Consider the following 27,555-nt stretch of genomic DNA (forward strand, 5'->3'; position numbering starts at 1 on the left):
GGAAGGGCAGTGGGGCAGAGCACTCAGAGACGATGCAGCTTTGAAGCAGCTTAAGACCCTGGGAGGAAGATGGCAACGGTCCAAAGGAGCAGCTGGATTCAAGGCAACTGTTTGCAGGACTGGGGGCCCTGAGCACACGCGGAGGTGATGAGGGGGAGGTTTTGGAAGGTGAGGGACGGCCGGGGACCCCTGGGAGGGCCTGGACTAGTCCCTCGAAGGGAGGACAGGGGTGGAGGGTTCAGAAAGAATGCCCAGGAGGCAATCCCCAGCGGGCTGAATCTTTGATTTTTACAAAATAGTGAATGTAAGGTAACACTGTTTATTTGTTTGCTTGTTTTAGTTTATTTACTTATTTTGAGAGTGAGAGTGTGTATGTGTGTGTGAGCAGGAGAGAGGGTGTGCAGACAGAGAGGGAGAGAGAGAATCCCAGGCAGGCTCAGTGCTGTCAGTGTGGAGCCCCAGGGGGGGCTCGATCCCACAAACTGGGAGATCGTGACCCGAGCTGAATTCAAGAGCTGGGCGCTCAACCCACTGAGCCACCCAGGCGCCCCTGCACCGAGGGTTTAATTCCCTCATCGACAGCTCCCAACGGCGTTCCCACGTTATACTGTTCCCATGTTATCTCGTTCGACTCCCCTAATTCTTACCATTCCCATCAGCAGCGAGTTTCTAAGCGCTATTCTACGAGCAAGTACAGACATTTACACACATTTGGCACTTTTGTGAATGAAATACAAAGAAGCTGAACTTGTAAGTAATGAAAGACGCCGGACTAGGCGACTCTCCTCTCTGATTTCAGTTCGGTCGTGTCTCAGAAGGAGCCTATCTTGTCCACGAGCTTCCTGCTTTCCTGTCAGTTCAGCACCCGCCTGCTGTTCCTACAGGGCTGTAGGTTTTCTTTCATTTTGTTTTGTTTTGAATGTTCTTTTCTTACCATTCCCTCCTGCAGGACTCCGTTAAATAAATCCGATGGCTTCTCGCTCAGCCCGACCGTGAACATCTGGCCCCTCCTGCCGGTCCGTGTGACCCACAAGCCGGAGCCTCACTCGTGATCTAATTGTCCTCTGACTCAGTTCCAAATCTCCTGCCCTTCTCTCTACTGCAATCCACGTCCCCCTGAACATCGAATCTTCCCTCCCAGGCTGCTCTGTTCTCTCCACTCGGCATCCACGGCCTCTGTTTCTTCACCCTTCTCCAAAGCCTTCAGAAAACTTGCCGTTTCAGGGTGGCTACGTTTGTTTCCCCTGGACTCAAGCCTCCATCCTCTGATTTTCTGAGTCCACAGGAATTTCTGTGTGGCGCCCTTTATTTCCAGTTTGAAGCCATCTCTACTCTTAAAGTGGCCACCGCTAATCCTTAGCTAATTCCCTTTGGCAGAGCTCTGTCGTTTTGGAAGCCCCTGACTTTCTACATTTTATTTTAGGGAGTCTGGCCTCATTTTAGTCTTTCAGACATGTGTAGGGAAACAGGTGCTCGACCGTAATACGTTGCTGACATGCAGTTCGTTTTCTTCTGCATGTAACATATTACAGCGTTTGGTATTTGTCGAACTTGGCTGCGATCTCTGTCTATACACGGCTAGCAACACGTTCGCCAACACAGCAGAGCCACACTACGCAAAGGCCCTTCTCCGGAGGCACCAAGGCCAAGGTCTTAAATCAGGGAAGGACAGGGACCTACCATCTATGACTGTCCTGCTCCGTGAACAGGCTTTATTAGGATGCAATCAGGTTTTATCAGAAATGTCACTGGCTTGCTCCATGGAGGTCAGATTATGCGATATCATTGTGACAAATACAATAATAGAATATGGCATTTCCTGTTGTTCTCTATTGTTAGGAGCAACTTCTAAATGACCCTAAAAATACTGCATTTAATATTTTGAAAATTCTGAGTTTCTCCAAAAGAAAGAAGGAAAGGAAGGAAGTTATGGTGCTTTTCAACAGCCACCTGAGGTAGGATGTCCCATTTTAGAGATTAGAGAACCAAGATCAGAGGGGCGCCTGGGTGGCTCCGTAGGTTAAGCGTCCGACTTCGGCTCAGGTCATGATCTCGCGGTCGGTGGGGTTCAAGCCCCACTTCGGGCTCTGGCTGACAGCTCAGAGCCCAGAACTTGCTTCAGATTCTGTGTCTCCCTCTCTCTCTGCCCCTCCCCCGCTCACACTCTGTCTCTCTCTCTCTCCTTCAAAAATAAACATTGAAAAAAATTATATATACAAAAAAACAAAACCAAGGCTAGAGTGACTCTCACAGTAGTAAGTGGCCATAAGGCACAAGTGGGACCCAGGTATCTTAGGTGTGAATCCCAAGCCACTTCACAGTATCCTTGCCACCTGTACACCTAGGATGAAAAAGTATGGAAAGAAATTGTAGGCAGGAGGCGTGAGAGAGAAAGAACATCTAGAAATTTCAAATTTGTTAAGGTGCATGTCCCCTAACTCGTACATTGCTCTGGATGAGGACTAAGTGATCCAGGTTCTTATAAGCCTTTCAGGGAAAAGGCAAACAGATTCATGCTGACTGTACACGTCACTTTCCCTCCACAAATTATAAAGGCTCGTTTCAGATTCTCAAACAAAAACGTATGCAAAAACAGTAAACGAGGAAAATCTCTCACTCTTGCAGCCAGTCGTAGTGACCTGAGTGCTTTTCTTGGCAAATATTCAAACGTCACATGCCAGCATCACATGCTTAATACTATTTTAGTCAATATGATTCGTGTTGAAGTCACCTGAATCGGGCAATTGTTTGATCTTATTATCACCAACACGTCCTCACACAACATCCCTCACCGCTGATGAACTCACAAGAAAGACTTTAGTTTAGAAAACTTGCATTTTCTTAGAAAAGGAAGAAAAAAAAAGCAGTTCTCGGTAAAAGATAAACCACAAAGCGACTGTGTTCAGACAAGTTGTACATATTAAACCACACACACACTATATCAAAATAATGTTTAGGCTTTGTCTAATCTACAATTGTAAGCAGATTCAGCATTAAGGAGTTAAGACCAGAATCCCACTCATGACTTGCCCTGACACTGAGAACACATGGGAGAGTAATAGAACGACATTCTAGATTACCTTTCCTCTTCCATCAGCTTTAACCATCCATCATAATCCAAAGGTTCTTTACTTGGTAGGGTACCAACAGCCAACATTCTTCCACAGAACAGGCTGGTCAGAGGTTTCCTGGAGATAAAATCTATTTCTACCTCAAACTAAAGGGAAGCCTCCAGCCCACAGAGATTCAAGGTCCCCAAATGATGTCATATAAAAAAAATTAAAGGGGGCTGGGAGAAGCATTTATGTCAGGTGGAGAGCCCATCAAGAGGAAAATTAGGGACGAAAACAGCTAAGAGGGGCCAGCAACCTTGAGGCTGCATCCAAAATGATACGGGAGGGCAGGCTTGCTGGTCAAAAAAGGCAATCTCAATGGCTGGCAACGACTCTGCAAAGGCCAAGCCTCTCTGTGGGAAAGCGGAGAAATACGGGAGAAATGGAAGGGAGAGGGGCAGAAGGGACAAAGGAGAAGAACAAGAGAAGTGGTGGCAGGTCTTGCAGCCAGGATGAGAGCAGAAAGCACCACACAGTCCATGACTTAGAGGCAGACAGGCCGTGGGAGTGGGAGAATGGGGCCATGCTGCCATCTTGGAGGAAAGGAGGGAGACAAACATCCCTGCACAGCTCAGGAGATGGCTGTGAAATCCAGTCCTCCCACTGGCTTCTAATGCCACGTCAACAGTTATTTTAAAAGCATTTAAAATATAAACCATGTTCATGGAAACTTTTGTCAGCTCTCCCCTTGACATACATCCATCTGCATGGTTTCAAGGTTGACTCAAAGTTCATAAGTTGAGTGTGATGTGTTTTACCGTTTGAGTTCTGACAAAAACTGCAAAGAAGCAAATTAAAGCCAAGAGGGAAATTTCGAGCTGCCATGCTAAGTTAAAAAAAAAAAAAATCATTCTAAAAATAAAATAACACTTCAGGACATAGGGTTCATTTCTATAAATATTAGTTCCCTAGAACCAAACTCTAGTAAACTATGATCTATGATCTCCTCTTAATGAATTCTTATATATGTGTATATGTATATATGTGCATACACACACATACATGTATATACACATATACATACAAAAATACACATACACATAAGAATATACATATATATATGAGAATATACACACATATATGTTACTGTGATGGTTTTATTATGGGCCCATATTTGTATTGCAGTTTGAGACTTCAAAGGGATGCCGCCCCCCGCCCCCCATACTCTCCTGAAACATAGAGGCACTGCCCCTTGGTGGTGATGATGTCATAGCCACACGAAGGATGTAGAAAGAAGTACTTTGATACACTGCTGGTGGAAATAGATATTGCTGTGCCATTCAGAAAGCCATCTGTGAATGCCTATCCAAATTTACAAATACTGCCACTGATCAAGCCATCTCATGCCTATATGAGCAGAGGGATGTTTGCTACCTTGTTGTTCATAAAAGAATCATTCACTAAGTCCCGCTACAGACAACCAAAGAGTAGTATGCACTCATGAAAAAGAAAGAATGGAAGAATTTCAACAAGGTATCATTGTGAAGCGAGTGAAAAAGCAAGATGCAGAGAGGACATTGGATATGATCTGATTTTTATAAAGCAAGGGCAAGAATCACAACATGTATGTGGGAATATACCTATCTATCTACTGTTTGGTCTAATTACGTAGGTGTGGAGTAAATCGTGGCTGGATATACACAAGGTTGATGACTCTGACAACCCGGGGGAGAGGGATGAGGGGTGGAGGGAAGAAAGGCAGTGGGAGGAAAAGAAGTAAGTGAAAATGAAAGATGTCAACCATAAAAACCACATGGATGCTATGATCTCATTTATAGGAAATCATGTGTGTGTGCTGAGGTACACATAGGTGAACTGATGATCATGAGATGGTCTGCAGAACGTCAATATTTTTTTATTTCAGGGTGTTGAGATGTTTTGAAAGATAAGTCTTACTTTATTCCTTTTATGTATTTAAAAAAAATATTTACAACCAACATGTATTATTTACATAATCAGAAAAAAAAATCATTGACGGGGACAAAGGAAAAGTCCTATGCAAGGCAGTATGGGCCCCCAGAGCAAAAGCAAGCAGAGAGGTAAGGCTGTAAAGTCCAGCTGGGACCATGCTGGGAAGGTCCTCAGTGCCAGGCAGGGACAGGGGAACACTTCTAGGATGTGCATCAACCTATTAACAATGGGCTAGGGTTCTTTTGGTGGTGGTGGATTATGAGTGATTTTTTCCCCTTCTTTTTGCTTTTCCCTATTTTCCCACTTTTCTGCAAATAAACCATATCTTGCATTTGTGGTCAGGACAATATATTATTTTTAAAATGTTGCCATCAAGGTTGTTAAGTGAGACGGGGTAATCATCAAAGTGAGGTTTTAGGACACTATGCAGTGGCCCCCAGAGGCAGAGATTAAAACCCATTTACAAAGCAGTCGTGTCAGCGTGGGTTGATAATGGCCTCAAATAAAGAGGAAAGAGTGGAAACAGGGACGAAGAAATGCTAAGTTGCAGTGGCACTTTGTAAAGATTTATGTGAATGTCTACAACAGCGCAGCCAAATGTCGAAGTCCGTTGACGTGATCCAACATTTACGGAGAACTGTCGTTGTTTTTGAGACCGGCCCATTTTTATTATCAAACCTCTGAGTGCAGCCACTTCTTGGAACCCATAGCAAGGGAAGGCATGGTACCCCCGGGGAAAAGACAAAATAAGTCTATGGTGATGAAGATGAAGAGAAATTACAGGAGAAGATGATGTAAGAAGATTTTCTCCATACAGAAAAGAGATGCATCATTGACCAACACTGGGATTCTGTAGATTGAATAAAAATATTCCCAGGTAACCTCTGGGTGGCATTCATTTTATACTGTGGCCAACACAATGAGTTTGCAACCAGTGTTAGGAGAGGTTAACTTGAAAGTTTTCATTCAACTGTGGTTTTGCCTTTTTGTACAAGTTGGCACATTCTGAGAACTCCCCTTCCATAGAAGCATTCAGGAGGGGTATGAGTGGCACCAGCTGCATAAAGTGGCCGTGGAAGGCTTCCACAGAACTTCCCCAGCTTCAAGATTCTCTGATTTAAGAGGAGACATCACGCCCACGGCCAGATTTTACACCTTCTCTCTCTCTGATGCTCTAATTGAGGCTGTTTACCAAATAAGCTGTGTTTCTGCTTTCTGGTTTTCCTGAAGCAGATGTGATCTCGCTGCAGGCGAACAGTTTTAGCAATGCACTTGACGCACTGCCCTCTAAACACCACGTAATCACGAGACTACAATGTTTACGCAGTAATTGAAGACTGAGGCAAAGAAACCCAAAGTCATTTCATGAGGCAAAGTATTGGCCAGCACTTCCAATAAAAGGATTTATCGAGTTATCCTGAAATGGCTCTCCAGAAAAAGTCAATGTGACTTGGCGTCTTGGTTGCTTGTTATTATTCCAAACAGGACAAATTTAAGAGGAATAGGGCTGGTTATCATGGAGGACAGGGTTCACCTGACAGAATTTGAGGATAGGCTCATCAGAAAGTAAGCAACATCCTCCTTGGGAGGACTGCCCCACAGCTCACCCAATGACATTTCTCCACGTGTGGAGACTCCCTGCAAGGTCAACCAGCATCCTTCTCGCTCCCTATATGGCTGGTGCGTTCACGTCTGCCTTCTTGCCTCCCTCTGTCTCCGGAGGGCCTGTTCATCACTCCAATTCTCTGTCTTCCTGCCAAGTTTGGCTTGAAGCTCACCTCTCCTCTGTCTGACCCCAGCAAATTCTGGTCTTGGTTTTTTTCTGAGCTCCCTCATGTCCTGTACGTGCAACTAACGTGAAATAATTAGCAAGTGTATTGACAGGAACAGCCCCAATGAATGATTCCCAATGGATCTCCTAACACCCTAAATAAATGTGTTCCTTGTTGTGGTACCGTGCGGAGAGACAGGAGAAGTTCCCTCCTTCCTTTCTTTCCTTCCTCCCCTCCTTCTTTTAATTTAGCATTTATTAGACCCCTACTTTATGGAAAGCACTGTTCAAGGTTTTTTCATGCACTACCTCACTTAGTCTCCTCACAGACCTCTCTAGAAATATCTACCAGTCCAACTCTGCTCCTCTCTGCCTTTCCAGCGTCTTTTCACAGTGTCATCACCTACTCAGTCCCTTGGTGCTGCGTTTGGCTCTTGCCTTCTCCTCAGCCCAACATCCAACAAACTGTCAGTTCTGTATCTCATATCTGGCTCCTTCTTTTTATCCCCCCTTGCCCTGCTATCTCTGCTAGACACAAGAGCCTCTTCACAACTGGTCTCCCTGCAGCCAGGTTATCATTCTTCCCGTGAGTTGGTTGATATCCCTGCACTCATTCAAAACTGTGATTCCCATTGTCTACATAATATAAGCTGAGTTCCCAAGGTTGACGTTAAAAGATTGTTGTCTTTCACATCCCACCGCCTATGAAAGCTTATCTTCCAAACATGTAGAGTGTCTTCTGATTCCCCAAACGTACCAAGCAGTTGTACTCCAGTGGGTTTTTGTTCATGCTGTTCCCATTGTGTGAAACGACCTTCTCCCACCTCTGTCCTAGAATAAAATCTTAGTTCTTAAACTTAGCTCAAATGCCACTTAACTCCCCCAGGTCAAAATTGATTGTTCTTTCTCCTGAACTTTCCCAGCCTTAGTTGTTTATGCTCTGAAGCTGCCTCTAGATCATAAAATACTGCAGGGTAGAGATAGTATCTGTTTTTCTTAGCATTCCAACACCATGCCCCAACCACGCCGGTACTCCCCAAGCATAAGCAGAAATGAAGTTACTAGCACTGGTAAGGGAGGTTATGAGCTACCACGGTCTTCCAAGTGCTCCTCAGAATTTCAAGCTAACAAACGTTTATCAAGTACCTACTATGTACACAGCACTATGGCAGGAGCTGTAGAAGCAAGCCGATTAGTGAGCCACAGTGCTTTTACAGTGCATCTTTTAAGGACCTACTCACCTTACTAGGCTAAGCCACCAAATACACCATTATTTGAAGATGTATCCCCTCTTGCGGATCGGCAATCACTCACAGAACTTCCCTCCATCACTGCATGTAGCAGAGGTAAGATGCCTATGTTTCAAGAAGCACCAAGAAAAGAAGGCTCACAACTCTAGAAATCGGGAGTGTTCTTTCTTTTCAGGGCAGAGAGTGGGTTGATATGGAAAATAAAGGCATTCATCTCTTAGCAGTCCTGACTCTCAGACCCCATAATTTATGTTAACTTCAGTTACGACGAGCATTTAAAGCCATGAAAGTAGCTGAGAAAACTAAAAATTTTATTACCTAGGAAGTTCTGCTAGTAGATGAGAACTTTTTTAAGAGATGGTAATTTTTTGTTTGAAGACCGGTATCTTGGTGGCAGCTGTGCAAATTTTTCTAAAGAGCCCAAGGTGATCTATGACATAAGGTGACCATATGTGCCAGCTTGTCAGGGAGCGTCCTGGTTTACACCTGTTTTCCCTGCAAAATTATTAATAGGGCCCCCTTTACTCTCATAAGTGTCCCAGTTTGATAAATTACATGACCACTCTATTACGAGTGAGCTGAGGCTGAGAAAAGGGGCAAAATCCAGGCTTCCTGACACGAAGCGAAGGCTCTATCTCAGAGACCATATTTCCTCTAAGTTGTTTCCTCAAGAATTAATCAAGAAAACCACTCCGAGAAATGGTAAAGATGCGTAAGTATGATTTCTACGAACTAGCCATTACAATTTAGTTGAGGAAATAAAGTACATGTATGTTCAATCATTAAACAGGGTCAGAAATATTCATAAGTATGGTGCCAACTGTGATGTTCAAACGATAATTTTAAAAGGAGTCGGAGAAGAGAAAAAACCCTCCCTGGGCTTCAGACTTCAGGGGAGGGTTCTGGAAGACAAAACCTTAACTGGGCTACAAAAGAAGGAAAGAAGAAGAAAGGAGAGAAACAGGCATTTTTCTTCGAGAAAAATAAAAGCAGAAAACAATCAAAATCGGGACGGGAATAAGCCACGTAAGTGATCCGACAAGCATTACTACTTTTTATTCCAGAAGGTAAAAACAAGATAAAAGAAACACAATGGTCTAAGTGGCTTTCCCAAAATCTTACAGTGATTTAAATCACAGTCATCAGATCGAGGTGTCCTGGAACCAGACAAGTGCTAGCTGCTAGATGACAGTGCTCTTCCCTGTGATGTGGTGAGAAAGAAAGTGGCCAACCTTTGAGTTCTATCCCCAGCCTTTTCACTAACTGGCCAAGTGTCTGTGGGCAAGCGGTTTCATCAGTTTTGAGCCTTCGTTTCCTCAAATAAAATGCTAGGGCTAGATGAAATGGTCTCTAAGAACCCTTCCATCTCCGGCAATCCATGGTCCTCTACGTTCAACTTGAGCTTTTGTTTAGTATGTTCTAGGTTTAGCTCAATAGTGGATGTGAGTGTTAATTTCCAGAAAACAGCAAACATGGGGCTGATGCTATGGGTCCCTTCCCACTACTAAGGTGTGCAATTCTTAAGAAAACATCCGAGAGCTAAGCTAGGGACAAAGGAAGGAGGGGAAAAAAGCACAGCCTATAGGAATGAAGACAAAAACCGAAACCAGAGCTTTAACCAAAACTGGACTCCACAGTGCCCAAAGTGGGTTTCAGACTTACACAAATGTCCCTAGAGATCTGGGAATAGTGATAAGATTCTAAGGCCCATGAAGGGGTATGGCCTTGGTCCTGTATGAGGCAGGGGGCCAGAATTGAGCCCCCTTCATAAATGTGAAAGCCTTAAAAAGCCACCTTACCCGTGAAAAAGAAATGAAAAGCACTCTGCCCGCAGAGCCAAAAATGAAGGGCAGAAAATTGCCCTATATCCACGGTTCAGGACACCTTGCAAAACAAAAACCCTAAACATGGCCCGCATTCAATGGAAGGATCAGAATTTACACTATCTATACATCTAGGCGTAGGAGTCCCATGACAAGAAATGAATGTAAACAAAATTCCAGGACCGTTGAAATTCCTTAATCTCCAGAAAAAACAAATATGTGGCCACCATGCAGGACACTGTCACACCTCAGGACTCACAAGGTTCCCATAGAAAAGAAATCTGTGAGATGAGCCTGCAAGAACACGCACACACAAACGCACGCACGGGGAAATAAACTGCCATGAGGAACTGTCATAAAGGGAAATTCTGAACAACTCAAATCCTAAGAACTGGAAAAATACTAAAATCTGAAATGGCCTACAAAATAAGATTGCTTAAAATTATTGAAGTAATATAAGAAAGACTAAAAACCATAAGGAACCAATAGGAGTAAATAAAGGCAATAGGCAGATGTGAAAAGAAAAACAAAACAGAACCCTTAAAAATAACTCAATGGAAAAGTTAGGCAGTGGAACAACACAAACATAGATCTAGTGACACGGAAGAAGAGATTTGAGGAAATCAACCAAAATGTAACCAAGGACTTCCAAGTAAAAATGGAGAATCGAACACACCATGGTTTCACTTGCTAGGGATACTAACATTTCCTTGCTAGGGAAACTAGAGAAAACGACCATTTAACCCACAAGGACAAGGAGAACAGGTGAAGAGATAATAGTAACAAGATTCTGGAAGATGGAAAAGAGATGGACGAGCAGGAACAGAACTAGAAGATCAAAGGAAGCTGAGTTCTAAACTAGGAAGAAAGAATGTTAGGAGCCAACCAGCAGTTGCTCCAAAGGCCCAGGAACAGATACTGTTAGTTACGTCCGGAATGGAGGAGGAAAAAGAGAGAAAGGGTGATAAAATAAGGAGAATGAAGAGAAAGATTTGTAAGAATGAATTATATTTCCAGATCCCAGGTCCTCTCGTCAACTCCATCCTGCTGGGCAGCAGCCTCTATCCCAGTGGGTACAACTCGATGTTTAGTCTTTGGAGAGAAGATTCCTGGATCAGGAGACATCATCCATCAAACAAAAGAGAAAGTTGCATTCTGAATGCTGACCCCTCCAGTCTTATTCCTCCCCACAGCTCTCAGCTCTCACAGGCAGATCCTTCCCTTCCACGTGAGAGTCTGGAGGAGTGTTCTCTCCCCAAGACTCCTCATGTGTAGGGGCTGACTATAGGAGTTCCCCCAACAAATGGCATAAACACATTATTCCATGGTGATGTTCAGAGTTAGCGAGCCCCTCACATAACCTCAGAGCTTCTAAGCTTATGAGTTCTTCAGTCTTGAAAAAAGGCAGACAACCAAGGATTACCAGACACGCAAGGAGAGCCTCGACATGAAAAACAGAGTTCAAATCAGAAAAGAGGAAAAGGTAATGGGGGGAAATAGAGATCATGAAAGAAGAAGAAAATTTCAAAAGAGATAAAAAAATGTCTCTCAGAAAGCTATGAGAATGTTACTTACACACATGAAAACAGAACACAATGCTTTAAAAAAAAACACCCAACTATTTATAGATGAAAAGAGGAAATTTAAAATAATAACAGAAATGAAAACCCAATAGACAGGTTGGAAATTGAAGTTTAAGAAACGGCCCCCAAGAAGAGCAAAACAATAGAGAGACAGAAAACAGGAGATAAAATGTGAGAAAACTGGAGGACTGGTCTAGAAAGTACAACACCCAAATAATAGGAGCTCTGGAAAGGAAAGCTGGAGCTCGTAGAAGAAAATCCCAGCACACTGAAAGAACACATTGAGTGCTAAGTACAATAGATGAAAACAGATTCACACAGAGGACAAGTATTGTGAAATTTAGAATCCTGGGGCAAAGGCAAGAGTCTACAAGTTGTAGGGAGGAAGAAGAGAAAGATCAGGTACAAAGCATCAAGAGTCAGAACGGGTTTAGCCTTCCGACCACAGCACTGGGAGTTAGCATACCTAAGAAGCAATGTCTTCAAACTTCAGAAGAAGATGTATTTTTGACTTAGAGTTCCTTGTGTAAGACAGAAAAACCATCAAGTGAGATGAGACAATAAAGACCTTCTGAGACATTCAAAGTGCGGCTGTATCTCTTGTGGGTCCATTTTTGATAGGCGATGCAGGCTGGGAACCACAAAAATGAGTGAGTGGAAAAGAGAGGGAATTTTATGCAATCCCACATAAGACTAAGGCAGAGGGATGATGTGGTGAAGGGAGCAGACAACTGGGCCCCGGGCATAGAGAGCAGTCCATCCAGACTGGGCCAGTGGATCAAGAGAAAGACGTCCTGGGGGCTACCACTACTCTACTGGGTTTTAATTCTCATAATTTGCTGGGCGGGGGAGGGAGGCTATGTTACCTCAAACAATGGAGTAAATCACGAGAGTGGATTCAACTCAGAAGAAGGACAATGGCAAGTACTAGAATAAGACGACATATCCCAGCATGACAGGTGTAGAGCAGGCCTAGAGAAAAGTCCAGATAAAAGGAAAATGGAAGTCGGCAGAAAGGATGTCACCAAGAAAATAAGTGGAACCAACAGGTTACTGATGTGATCAGCCTTGTGGAAAAAATGTACTCGTGGGGTATGCAAGAGCTAGGGGAAATGTGCAATAGGTATGAAGCACTTGCTAAGGAAATGAAAAAAAAAACAACACAGATTTTAACTTGATGAAAATAAACAGCTCAGCTGATAATGTGATTTACACAGGCGACGTAGCGAAAACCCTCACAACCGATTTAACCCACAACTGCAAACACAATTCTACTGGGAGAAAGTGCAGGGTGAGCAGCGGATACAGTTACATAAGAGAGCGCGAATCAAGTTACGGCATCGCGAAGAAAGTTGATAACACCAAACGGTATAGACATGATTTAGATGTGGACGTGTACACACGCCAGAAGAAAAGGCCAAACGATAGAAAGTGATGTCCTTCAGGACGGGCCCGGGGGTAGCAGGGTAGGGTCGAATTTGTTCCCGTAGAAACTAAGGAAATAGCACATAGGTAAATATGTACCGGGATGTTGTTGTCTACGATGCTTGTGGAGACACAACACCGAAAATAACTTCCGGGTTCACCAATAGTGGAACAGCTGAATGAACTGTACACTGGCCACAGCACAGGATTTACTTAGCTTTTATTTATTTATTTATTTACTTATTTATTTACTTATTTATTTAAAGTGCATTTATTTATTTTGAGAGAGAGAGAGCACGCAAGCAGGGGAGGGGCAGAAAGAGAGGGAGAGAGAGAGAGGGACAGAGAATCCCAAGCAGGCCCCACGCTGTCAGCGTGGAGCCCGACCGAACCCACAAACCACGAGGTCATGACCTGAGCCGAAAGCAGAAGTCAGACACTTAACCGACTGAGCCGCCCAGGCGCCCCTACTTAGCTACTTTTAAAAAATAGTTAAATTTAGGGGCGCCAGGGCGGCTCAGTCGGTTAGGCATCTGACCTCGGCTCAGGTCATGGTCTCGCGGTCTGTGAGTTCAAGCCCCGCGTGGGGCTCTGTGCTGACAGCTCACAGCCTGGAACCTTCTTGGGATTCTGCGTCTCCCTCTCTCTCTGCCCCTCCCCCACTCATGCTCTGTCTCTCTAGCTCTCCTTCAAAATAAGTAAACAATAAAAAATGTTTTTTAAATGGTTAAATGTGTGTGTACTTATCTGGAGGGATATTCTTAATTTACTAAGAAAGACAGGCTGTAAAGTGATGCATACGTATGACTGGAGTTTTTGCAAACAGAAACAAAACACTGTTGTTTAATTTATATGGATGTATACGTGCCGCGTGGTTATATGAGCTTCAATAAATGTGTGGAAGGATGCATGCCAGATGTTAACGCTCTTTACCTTAGGACAGGAATGGAAAGGGTAAGGGAAGATTGAGAAGAAAATCAACCACAGTTAAATAGCAATGCGGGAAATAGAAAACACCGGTAAGAGACATGAAGAAGAGAATACCAAGGTCTAACGTAAATGTAACCGAGAGATAAGGAAGACATAACAAAGACAACTGGAGAGAGACAACATTCAGAGATTATGATTGAGAATTTCTCCAAATTGCTGAGTATTAGGAACCCTTAGATTCAAGAAGCATATTGAATCCCAGACAGGACTGTGTTGAAACTGCAGATAATCAGACAAGAACAAAAGGAAAAATAACGACAATAACAAAAACACCCCCTGTAAAGCCATTAGAGAGGAAAAAATAGACACCTGTAAATGAATGACAGATTAGCGTAACTACACCTTATCAATGGTAGGTGTTGGAAGGCAGTGAAACAATAATTTCAAATGCTGAGGGAAAAGAGCTACATAGAATTCTATCCCTAGAAAGTTATTATTCAAGACTGAGGGTAAAAATTAAAGATACTGGCAGACAGACTGAGAGAGATTGTTTAATCTTCCTAAACCTTTCATGAAATAACTACCCAAGGATGTACTTCAGTAAAAAGGAATCTGAACTGAGAAAGGATGAACAGAATCCAAAAAGCAACATGAGGAACATTTCCTGAGGGTTAACTCTGTACTTTACTGCATACCAGGCACCAATTCTAAGCGATTTACCATAAAATTGAAATTCAAATTAGAGCAGTTTGCTTCTGGTTTTCATACTCTTAACCACAGTGTAAATAAAATGGTACATGAGTTGACATATTTTAAATTTTTTTTAATGTTTATTTATTTTTGAGAGAGAGACAGAGCATGAGTGGGGGAGGAGCAGAGAGAGAGGGAGACACAGAATCAGAAGCAGGCCAGGCTCTGACCTGTCAGCAAAGAGCCCGATGCGGGACTCAAACTCACGAACTGTGAGATCGTGGCCTGAGCCGAAGTCGGACACTCAACCAACTGAGCCACCCAGGTGCCCCTCTGTTGACATATTTTAAAAAGTAGATTTGTAAAAAAACAAAACAAAACAAAAAAACTAGTTGGGAACAAAAAACCAAAATGATAGATGATAAAATATTCAACAGTGTCATATCAGAATACGAGAGATAAAAGCGTCATTAAAGTGTTCTAAGGGGTCTGTTATGTTATTTGAGAAGAAAACAGAGATACAGATAAACTTTTTTTAAATGTTCTTTTGATTTATTTTGGAGAGACAGAGCGACAGAGCACAAGCAGGAGAGGGAGACACAGAATCCGAAGCGGACTCCGGGCTCTGAGCTGTCAGCACAGAGCCCGGTGCGGGGCTCGAACTCGTGAACTGCGAGATCATGACTTGAGCCAAAGTCAGACGCTCAACCGACTGAGCCACCCAGGCGCCCCCATATAAACTTTAGTTTTAGACTTTGTTGGCTCAAATACAATTTTTAAGGTTCAAGAGTAACAGCTAAAATAACAGAACAAAACACATACGTTACAAGAGGAAAACAGCATTTTTTAAAAATGGTAGATGTGTATTTCTTGTACCTGGGATCCAAAGTGAGGAAGAAACCCCAAAAGGAGGAAGGTAGGGAAAGTCTGGAGCCCCAGTTAGAGATGGGATGTATCTGCTGGGCTCAGCACATAACGAGAGGGAGGGCTCTCGATACACCATTGCCTTTGTTTCTCCCCTGGGTTTCTTGAGCTTCTTGAAGTCCTTCGGGATGATGTCATACAGCACCACACAAGCACTGCGGATCTCCATGACCACCAGCCAAAGTCCTAGCACTCTACCTCATTCAGCTCTTGCACCAGCTGTGGATAATCCCACCCGTGGGGCTACTCGGCCACCCTGCCCCCTTCCAAGGAATCCTTGGAGACTGGAGGGAGCGTGGGAGGCTTCCAACTAGGCGTGAAGGGTGGTCTCTTCAGCTCACACACCTCCTGCCGGACAGCCACTCCAAAACTGACGCTGTCCTCAATCCGAGGTGTCTCCAGCTGCAGCCAGGTGGGGGCCAGGCTGACTGCCCAGTGACATCCTCGGTCTCAGGCGGCAGGTGCTGCAAGAGGATCACGATTTTCTTGCCATTTACTGGACTCCTGGGAGAACCTCGGCTCTCAGCTTGCCCTCTCATCTTTTAATCCTCATCTTCCTTCTCTTGCAGATTCTTCTGCTCTTCCTTCTCTTTCCCCTTGACAGGATTAGGCACCAGGACATCCAATGGGGCCCTCAGATTGCTCAGGTTAGCTTCATGGAGAGCTGGATCCTTTAAAAATGCTTCCAGCTCAGAAGTCTTCTTGGGGAAATAGTTCCTGAGTAGGTCCTCTGTCCTCATGGAACATAGCCTCCTGCACTTGGGGTCCAGGCTGGACCTTGAGCGTGGCCATGGCCGGGAGGCCTAATGCCACACGGGGAGCAAGGAGTGAGCACAGGAAAGGGAAAGCAAAACCAACAGGAAGACTCAAGTCATCTAACAGAAGACAGAATAGGAAGAAAAAACAAGTGAAGAAGAAGCATGGCGTATAGAAGACATTTGGATTCCTAGTGAACTCCAAATATATGACTTATCAAATAAATGTAAATGGCTTAAAACGAATCCTTTAAAAGGCAGAAATCGTCAGACTGAATTTTGTAAAACTCCAGCTGTTTACAAGATAGAAACCTAAAACATAATGTCACAGCAGGGATACACATAAAATAATGTGTTCAAATATAAGTGTCCCTACAAATAATAAATATGCAATAAATATTTCTTTTAATTGAATGAATAAACGAATCTGCTAAAAGAGACTTCAAAGCCAAAAGCATTTGGGGTGATAAAGAGGGTCACTGCCTAATGATAAAAGGATGTATTCACCAGGAATCCTTCTGTGTACCTAACAGTACTCTGTCAAGCATATATAGCAAAAACTGAGTTAATCATATGAATGTAACAATTCAAAATTATAGTGAGAGATTTTAGCACACATCTCATGAAATAAATAGATCAAACTAAAGAAGAGAAAAAAAATACAGATTTATAAAATGCATCTCATAAACTTCATCTAATGTATACGGAAAGAGAATACTCCACCCAATAAAGAATACACATGAAATGTTTACAAAAATTGACCAAGTTCTAAGCCACAGAGCAAGTCCCAACAAATTTCAAAGAACTGCTAACATTCAGACCACAATCATCAACCAAAATACAATAAAACTTGAAATCAATAACAAAACCACAGCCACCAAGCCCCAGTACATTTGAAATTTAAAAAACACACTACTGAGTTATTAATATGAAATAGAAATGAAAGTAACAAAACATTTAGAATTGCACAACAATAGTTGAAACCTTAGATTTTAGTAGAAGGAATGCTTAGCATTAAGTGCAATATCAAAAAACAAGAAAAATTCAAAATTAAGAAGGTAGGGAGCAATAAAATAAAGACAATAGAAGAAAGTTCTTTTTTCCACAAATGGATAAGGCAGTAGGAAGGCAATAATAACGACAACAAATCAATAAAGTAAAAACCAAGAAACAATATAGAGCAGGAAGAAAACAAAGGTTGATTCTTTAAAAAGACTAATAAAATTGGTAGAAACACAACAAGCATGACTAAGAGAAATAAAAGAAGGCACAAATAAATGCTATTAGGCATAAAAACCCCATACTATAATACAGCAATTATTTTTTTAAGTATGAGAATTCTATTCTCTGCTTTAAAGCAATAAATCTAAAAACAGATGAAATAAAAAAATCTCCTAGAAAAATATGTTACCAAAATTGACAGAAAAAAACAGACAAACAACAAAAGCTCCTGGATGTATTTTTATAAAAGTTCAGTCTGGACTTTAGAAATAGACTGACAGTACAAAACAGGAAAGCAATCAGTCAATCTCAGTTCAAAATATCAAAGCAAAAATCCAAAGTAAAATATCAACAAACATATTCATGAGTGTAGTGTGTGCATAAATATATAATATTTCTCTAAAAATATATGTTTTCAATCTGATATATATCATGTATCACATATATTTATCACATGCTTAATATGTGCTGTGAGTCTATGTGTGTATTTGTGATGATCCGGTAGGGTTTATCCTAGAAGCTCAATGAAGATTTAACATTAGCTAATGTAATTCGGCACGCTGACAGATTACAAAAGGAAAAACTATATAATCATACCAATAGACGCAGAAAAAGTATTTAATGAAATTTACCACCCATTCACAATTTTAAAATGCAATAAAATACCTAGCCAACCAAGAACAGAAGGAAGTTTTAACTAAGAAGTAGTTTCTATGAAGAACCTACAATAAACTTTAGGAACACATCTCCTTTAAAGTCAGGAACTAGACAAATATGCTTTTTCCATCACCCTCTCCCCCCATTCATCATTGTGTGAGATACAGAGCTGATGCAATAAAACAAGGGAAAGGAGTAACAGAAATAAGGATTAGAAATGGAGAAACAAAAGAAGCATTATTTGCAGATGATAAGACTGTCTACATAGAGAATCCAAAAGAAACTACAAACAATTACAAGTAATAAGAGAGTCTGGCATGAACACCCGGAGACAAGGTTAACATACAAACACTCATGACATTCTTATCAGCAACAATCAACTAGAAAATGTAGTTTTTAAAAGATCCCATTAGCAACAGCAACAAACTATGACAAACCTAGGAATAAATCTAAAGCAAATTATTAAACTTCACTAGAAGTCATAAGAGCTAAATAAACAGTGATTTGTATCATGCTCAGAGATTTGGAAATTTAACATCAATACCTTCCTTTTAAGTTAATATATAAATCTAATGTAATTCATAATAAAATCCCAGAAATCTTTTTCATAAACATTTTTACCTGGTTTAAAAATTCACACAGAAGAATTAAGGTCAATGAACAGCCAAGATAATACTGAAAACATATAAAGTGGGCACTTGTCCTGATATTAAGACATTAATTAAAGCCTTATAATTCAGGCACATTAGGATTGGGGCAGATATAGATAACTTAACCAATTCAATAGAGAGAGCCCCTCCATGTATCAGAATTTGGGATGAGACAGAGGTAGCATTAGAAAACTGTGGTTAAGGACTGAACTATTTCATAGATGGTTCCGGGACAATTGGTTATTCACAGGGGAAAAAAATTGATCTCAAACTCTCACTTCATCCACAAAATGGGTTCCAAGAGAATTATAGTTAACTTTAAAGTATTTAGAACAAAATACAGTCACTATTTTTATAATCTTAGGTTGGGGAATGACACAATAGTAAAAAAAGAGAGAAAAAATGGTGGTAAATTTGATTTTAAAACTCTTGTGATAAAAGACACTAGAAGACAAAGCTTAAAGGTAAGAAATATACTGAGAGATAAAAGTTTTTTTTTTTTAAATCCAGTTGGGACTACATCAAAATAAAAGGCTTCTACACAGCAAAGAAAACAATACACAAAACTAAAAGGCAACCTACAGAATGGGATAAAATATTCACAAATGATATACCTAATAAAGGCTTAGCATCCAAAATATGTAAAGAACTTATACAACTCAACACCAAAAAAAAAAAAAAAAAAACAACAACAACAAACAATCCGACTTAAAAATGGGCAGAAGACATGAACAGACATTTTTTCAAGGAAGACATACAGACGGCCAAACAGACACCTGATGCTCAACATCACTCACCAAGGAAATGCAAGTCAAAACCACAATGAGATATCCCCTCATACCTGTCAGAATGGCCAACATCAAAAACACAAGAAACAAGTGTTGGCAAGGATGTGGAGAGAAAGGAACCCTTCTGCACTACTGGTGGGAATGCAAACTGGTGCAGCCACTGTGGAAAACATATGGAGGTTCCTCAAAAACTTAAAAAAGAGAATTACCATACGATCCCATGATTCCACCAATGGGTAGTTATTTGCCCACAGAATATGAAAACACTAATTTGAGAAGATATATGCACCCTTATGTTCGGTGCAGAGTTATTTACAATAGCCAAATTAGGAAAACAGCCTGAGTGTCCATAGATGGATGAATGGATAAAGCAGATGTGGTGTGTGTGTAAAAAATTTCACACAATGGACTATTACTCAGCCATAAAAAAAGAATGAAATCTTGCCATTTGCAACAACATGGATGGATCTAGAGAGCATAAAGTTAAATGAAATAAGTCCATCAGAGGAAAACAAATACCATATGACGTCACTCTTATGTGGAATTTAAGAAACAAAACAAATGAACAAAGGAGAAAAAAAGAGACAAACTGAAAAAGAGACTCTTAACTACAGAGAACAAACTGATGGTTTACTGGAGGTGAGCTGGGTGGAGGGATGGGTGAAATGGGTGACAGAGATTAAAGAGTACACTTATCATGATGAGCACTGACTAATGTATAGAATTGTTGAATCGCTATACTACATAGCTGAAAACTAATATAACACTAGAGGTTAACTGTATTGGAATTTTTTTAAATTCAGGATTTTTTTAATCTATAAGGAAGAAAACAACCCGCTACCAAAAAAATGATCAAATTCCATAAACTGGCAATAGGTAGACAAAGAAACCCCAATCACCAACGTTCATGAGAAAGAAAAGTATAAGCTCACTGGAAATCAGAAATATAAACCAATACCACAGTGAGATACTTTTACAATCTATCAGAGAAGCAACATATAAAAGACTGATGATGCCAAGTTGGAGAAGACACAGGGTGAGGAAAACCCACTCACATTGTTGGGAGAGCAGTCTGGCGACATCTACCAAGGTTGAGGTTTCTGCCCCCAGACCCAGAAATTGCACATTTGCATCTATACGTTTGATAAGGGAAGACATCAGGGTGTAGCGGAAAACAGACTAACTGTAACATTTTCTGTAAATAATCTTCTTTTAAAATAAAGATTTTATTTTGGGGGCGCCTGGGTGGCTCAGTCCGTTAAGTGTCCGACTTCGGCTCAGGTCATGATCTTGTAGTTCATGAGTGTGAGCCCTGCACGGGGCTCTGTGCTGACGGCTCAGAGCCTGCAGCCTGCTTCGGATTCTGTGTCTCCCTCTCTCTGCCCCTCCCCTGTTCTCTCTCTCTCTCTCTCTCTCAAAAATGAATAAACATTTTTTTTTAATTTTTAAAGATTTTACTTTTAAGTAATCTCTATGCCCAACATGAGGCTCTAACTCACAACCCAGAGATTAAGAGTTGTGGGCTCTGCAAAGCAGCCAGCCAGGCACACCTGCAAAAAATCTTTTTAAAAATGTGGTACACATGCACACGCGCGTGCGCACACACACACACACACACACACACATCCCTAAGAGAAACTGTTCCACGTGTGTGCAAAGAACATGTGCATGTTGTAGCATCATCTGTAAGGTCACGAAGTTAGAAACAACTGTAATATCCTTCAAAGGGGCATTTAAAAAGTTAGAAACAACTTTAATGTCCCTCCTTTGACTGAATACTATACGTCATGGAACATGGATGAGGTAGAGGTCTATCTTTCTCAACAGATTAATCTTATAGATAGGATGCAGAACACAAACCCAATGACATCTCTTTCGATAAAGTTTACAAACACTGAAAAATATACCCACTGTCCATGGATACATATGTGTAAAAGATGCACTGACACATGGTAATAATAAGCATCAAATTTAAATCCAAGCTGGGAGGCTCTCAGAAGGGAGGAGAGGCACGGGAGCGAAAAGTGCTTTATCTTTCTCTCTCTCTCTCTCCAGGTGGGTGGGAAGATCTAAAGCACATATGGCATCAAGATATGACAAAACTAATAACACACAGGCATTTGCTATCTTATTTTCCATATTTCCTGTTGGCCTGGAGTTGTTCATAATTAAAAAAAAAAAAAAGTACTGTGTTTTGCACATTTTCAAGATATCAGTAGAGATCATCACTTGTTCCTAGGAGGCCTGGAGGCGGGCGCGACAAGTGTCACTATTATCCCTTGACAGATGATGCAGGTGAGGGAGGAGTGGGCAGGAAGGCACATGATTTAGCATCACAGGCTCAGAGCCCTCAGCATCACAGCGCGAGGACCACTCACTCCGAGGACGAGTCACTCCGCTCATTCAATAATTTACATAACACAGGGAACCAGAAACTGGCACAACTTAGGGTAGGGTAGGCGGGTGAAGGAGAAGACAACCTCTTCCCTTCTGGAACAAACCGCAGCCTGAGGAAGGGCAATGACATAACTTGATAAAAAAGGGGAAGAAGACAGGCTGCCCGGGTCATCTGACAGCTTTTTCAGGGAATCCGTAATTCATTCGCGGAGAGGCCGACCATTCCCTGTGCACCTGCCGAGGAGGAGGAAGTGACAAAAGTGACCTCGGTTCTGGTCACTTCGCCTTCAGAGCCCAGCGCCCCGTGCAAATGGGACGCTACACCGGGGACGCGAGCCTTGAGATCCCGTCCTGGATTGGTCCCTTACGGGCTCTGGCTTCCAGCCCCTCTTATTTCCAGCTGAAAAGGTGGACTGCCATCTCGAGGCCAGTGAAATTCTAGAATCCACCTCCCCTGTCTTTCAGGATTTGTTTTCCCTTTTCTTCTAAAATCCGAAAGAGAGCTTCTGCGTTTAATATCTGCACATGATTTTGAGGCTGAGTCCTGGACGTGTCCCAGCTATGTTCTTTCCCCTCGGTGACAGCCACGAAATGCCCAGTAATAGTACTTGGTGTCTGGAAGTCAATAAGGCCCCTCCTCCGGCCGGCTCCCCAGCACCGTCTCTATCCTGCTTGTCTGTGAGCTGCTAGGCATGGAGGCCTCATGACTGTAGCTTTAACCGCGCATTCCGCCCCTGCAGTAAATACACGCCACGGGAAGGGGGGGAGGAGGGTCCCCACCAACAGCTTAGCCCCTAAAGCAGCACTACATGCACATTTTAGGCTGGAAATAAGAAAGAATTTCCTGGCTGTAGGAACTGCCAAATAGTAGGGTGGGTAACCAAGGGAGGTTCCAGAATCTCCTCTAGAGATCTTTAGAAACTCGATACAACCTCACATATCTGAGACGACTTTTTGCAATCCTGCCTGGAGACAGAAGGACCTGGTGCCCAATCGGCCCTCCTCTCAGGCACGCGGTCCTGCCTCTTGTGTTCCCCTGTGCTTCTCATTAGTGTATATGCCTCCTGTGTGATTTCCTTCCCCCTCATGCACACTTAGTGTCAGCCCTCGGGCTTGTTTTCATTCGGTTCCTCGCCTCCTCGCACCTTTCCTTGTTATTTTATGGAAAGCTGGTCAAAGGTCAGAGTTGCCCAACTACCCACACATAGTTTGGCGGTCGCATCAGATGCCCAGGCAAAACAGGGGGACAATTCCAATCCCAGCCTCGACTCCAAAGCTGGACGGAAACAGAGAAAATTAGCTGTTGCTCACAATCCGTCATAAATGAAAATATGATCCTAGTAATTGATTTTAAATAGATTTTTAAAAGAATCGCTGGCTGTATTTCACGAAGAATACAGAGTTTCCAAAGCGTTCATTCCAGGGTTGGATTTTTTTTTCCCCTTCTTCTGGCTTAAACCCCAAATGGCCAAGATCCGAGTCTGAATAAACAGTGTGGGTGGTGACGGTTCTGTGAGGCCCGGTGGAGGATGCAATCACTTTCTTGCTCGGTTCAGCATTAAATCATGAGAAACTAGCCCGATCGCTCCCCAGAACTCGTATTCGCTAAATGGAGGGCCACAGAGCGTGTACTTTCTCTGCTTCTCAGGGAGGGGAAAAAAAAGTTAATTCTCCTAACTGCGAATGTTTAATTATGTATAAAGTTCATTGACCCCACAGGCGGCTGTCAGATGATCTTGCGAAGGCCTGTGAAGGCATCCCAGGAATGCAGTGATGTGGGCAGAAACCCAGGGGATTCATGCCACCGAATGCTTGAATCGGGACGGAATCAGCAGCCATCCAGAGAGGCTCCAGTGAAAACAGGACTTGGGGATCATCAGTAATTTAATCTCACCTACGCATCTCTAGGCCTTCAAAAGTGAGCGTTATAAATCAGAAACTCAGGAAAAATCCCACAGGGAGGGGGCCCATGACGACGGGGTGAAGTAATTCTGTTTGCTGGTTACGGCCGCAGCTGGCTGGAAATGCATGCATTCGCAATGTTTTCTCCCCATTTTAGAGGTAATGCTTTCTGACTTCCCGGCTACCAACATGAAAAGAAAGTGATGAGGCAATCCCATTCATAAATACACGGTGGGGCTCGAAGGAGATGGCCGAGTCTGTTTATTTAGACAGTTTTGACAGAATACGGCCCTCGAGTGCACATGCAGTCACTCTGTTTCTTTTGCCAGTAAGTGCCCCAAAGTGCGTTCCCCATCCACAAAAGCTGGATGTCCTCCTTCAGGCTGACGGAGGGGAAGGAGGGAGGCCGGGTGACCTTCCCAACCGTGTCTCCCTCTCGTCATCTCCATCTGGGGCATACGCCTGGCTGCTGGCACCCAGGCTGTTGTAAAAGATGACAGTGGGGAGGGAGACAGGGTGGTTTGGGCTTCTTGGTAAGGGGAGGCCAGAGTCCCAGGGGACAATGTGGTCGGGCGGCTGGCTCAGGGGGCTCTCCTACTTAGAGGAAATAGAAAATATTCCGTCTTGGTGCCTCCTAAGATTGAAACTACCTGTTACGGGTCCGATGTTTTCTTTCAGTAGCTTTCTCACTAAACAGACTTTATCAGTCAAAATCCTATGCTTTCAGGGGGTAAAACTTGACAGGGTCCTATCCTCAAACACAACTGGGCTGCATTTTCTCGGATATCTCTATCGTCACGAATACAGACAATGGGTGGCCAGAATTTAGCCAACGATTTTGATCCTCTGGTGGATGCGGAACAGAAAGAGTCTCACCTGTTTCGTATTTAGACTAACCTGCAATTCTTGGTCCTTTACCAAAATCAGCCACTTGGACTGTGAATGCACAGCATAGGTCTGAGTTCAATTCATGTTAACCCACTAAATATTTGGAAAACACAAATCACGGAGTAGGCACAACTGGTGATACACAAATCAAAAAGGCACGAAACCTGGGGCACCTGGGTGGCTCAGTCAGTCAAGCGTCTGACTCTTGATTTCGCCTTAGGTCACGATCGCAAGGTTGTGAGATCAGGCCTCGCATTGGGCTCTGAGCTGAGTGTGGAGCCTTTCTGGGATCCTCTCTCTCTCTCTTTCTCTCTCTGCACCCCCAAAATAAATAAATAAACATTTAAAAAACTTAAAAAAAAATTTTTTTAACGTTTATTTATTTTTGAGACAGAGAGAGACAGAGCATGAACGGGGGAGGGGCAGAGAGAGAGGGAGACACAGAATCGGAAGCAAGCTCCAGGCTCTGAGCCATCAGCCCAGAGCCCGACGCGGGGCTCGAACTCACGGACCGTGAGATCGTGACCTGAGCTGAAGTCGGACGCTTAACCGACTGAGCCACCCAGGCGCCCCTAAAAAACTTTTAAAAAAAAAAGGCACAAACCCGGCCCTAGCAAGTCAGAAATGAGGAGGCAGACATTAATCCCAACTGGGAGGGTTCAGGAAGCTCCCTGCATGCAGTGTTTCCAGGGTGTGGTGGCATTTGACCTGAACCTTTACCAAAAGCCCCATGCCCACTTGTACACTGTGGCATTCTGGAGAGGAAAGAAATGTAACTGTCACTGAGTCATGCTTATTCATGGCTGGGCTCTGTAATTTCACCTTGTTTTTAATTCATCTGACATTTGAGAGATTTGCTGTCAAGATCCCTTCTTCAAGACCCATACCACTTAATATTACTCTGTTCAGTGAACAGTTAGGAAACAAAAAAGAAAAAAGAAAGAAAGAAAAAGAAAAAGGGTTTCTTCTGTCCTTGAATAAGGAAGCCTTTCTTCAAATCTTTAAACATTTTTTAGAAATATGATTTCCCATAGTTACAGGGGAAACAGGCTTCCAGATAAAGAAATTTGGACGCTAAGTAATATCCTAAATCACTTCCACCTTTTGGATACCACAATTTATAAAATTCCATGAAGGAAATGACTCTTACTTCTCATGAAGTTCCCACTGGGAAATCGCTGCGAGCCACAGTTATGAAAGCGATATCCTCTCACTGGTCCCAATTCTTTCCCTTTGTCAGACGACCTTCACCAGCTCTGAACCACAGACCAACTCAATTATTTCTTGTCTGTACTACATGTTGCCATCCACCTGGTCAGGTGGCTCTTAGAGAACATGTCTCCGTTACATTAGAAGTTCTTGCGTATCAGGGACTGTTTTATTCATCTTTATATTCCCCCAGAGTATCTATAACATACTTGGTGTTCACAAAATGAATGAGTAAATAAATGTCACGGAGATGTCTATGGCAAGGGTTGGAAAACTTTTTCAGTAAAGGGCCCTTGTAAATATTTTAAGATATATGGTCTCTATCATAACTATTCAACTCTGCTGTTATTATAGGAGAACAGGTACAGGCAATCCATATACAAATGGGCATGGCTGTGTTCCAATAAAACTTTATTTATAAAAATAAATGGCAAGCTAGATTTGGCCCACAGGCCATAGACGTTTGACCCTTGATCGATGGTGTCTATCGCTGCCATAAACCTTAGTATATTCTTTGAATTTTCATATATTCCCTGTGAATATCAATAATTACATAAAGTGCCAAAAATATAAATATGTAAGAGCTGTTTTGAAACTCCACATTAATGAATCCACTTAAAAAAAAAAAATCCAGAGACACCTAGGTGGCTCAGTCTGTTAAGCAACTGACTTTTGATTTTGGCTCAGGTTGCGATCTCACGGTTCGTGAGTTCGAGCCCCAAATCAGGCTCTGCACTGACAGCATGGAGTCTGCTTAGGATTCTCTCTCCCCCAATCTCTGCCTCTCTCTCTCTCTCTCTCTCTCTCTCTCTCTCTCTCTCTCACAAAATAAATAAATATTAAAAAAAAAAAAAACAACCAGGAAAGCACATACAGAAATTAGCCATTACTCCAAGTGTATTTCATGGTCACTTACTTTGTTTACCGTATGCCTTTAAAAGGAACAATTCTTATCCCTCAAAAATGGGATAGCAGTTTTGCCATTGACATCACCATTATTGAGTAAACTTGATATAAGATCTCGGAGTTACTGGGTGAGGAGTGCTGGGGCACAGTGAACTTGACACTTTCCTGGAAAGGGGGAGTAAATGCACCCCCCCCACTTCGTTCCTGCTCTCTACCAGATCATTTGGTCTGATTTTACTGCCAAAGGTTATTAATGCAGAAGATACATCCTCCTTTTTCTTGATGACCTTCTGGAAAACATCCAGCTCCAAAGAGCACAACAGAATCTCGAAAGCCCAGCAAACACACAGAGAAGTAAAGGGTAACTACGAGGACTTGATGAAAACAAGATGTCCCAGCCTGTCGCCCTGACCTGGTTTGCGAATGCCCCACCCACCCTTACTCTATCCCTCACCGCCCAGCTATCTTGGTGTGAAATGAAATTTTTAAAAAAGGAGCTGGATCTGAACTGTGGTGGGAACTCAAAGGATACAAAGTCGTAAGGTCAATTGCTCGGTTTGGAAAAATTCAACCAGGTGTTCCCGAGGTATGAGGAAATAAATGCGCAGCAAACGACGCACAGACACGCACCCACAGACATTTTTTGAGATGCGCTTCTCCAAGGTGTGGCTCTTGAAACTGTGCCCGTCATCCCTAGGGTACCAGGAAACAGTTCTAGAGGTTTCTTGTAAGAAAGAAAAAATGCAGTTTGAGCCTTTCCAA

At 42.6% G+C, this 27,555-nt stretch overlaps 1 protein-coding gene and 1 pseudogene across 2 annotated transcripts in view; both read right to left on the reverse strand.

Moving 5' to 3' along the window:
• BCL2 (BCL2 apoptosis regulator) overlaps positions 1-27,555 on the reverse strand; it is a 176,743-nt gene that overhangs the window by 77,880 nt on the left and 71,308 nt on the right. The gene's annotated exons all lie outside the window — the stretch shown is intronic.
• LOC109275624 (proteasome activator complex subunit 1-like) lies at positions 14,843-17,432 on the reverse strand (annotated as a pseudogene).

This window comes from Panthera pardus, unplaced genomic scaffold, assembly GCF_024362965.1.
Source record: "Panthera pardus isolate Hobbes unplaced genomic scaffold, ASM2436296v1 HiC_scaffold_15, whole genome shotgun sequence".
Lineage (NCBI taxonomy): Eukaryota > Metazoa > Chordata > Mammalia > Carnivora > Felidae > Panthera > Panthera pardus.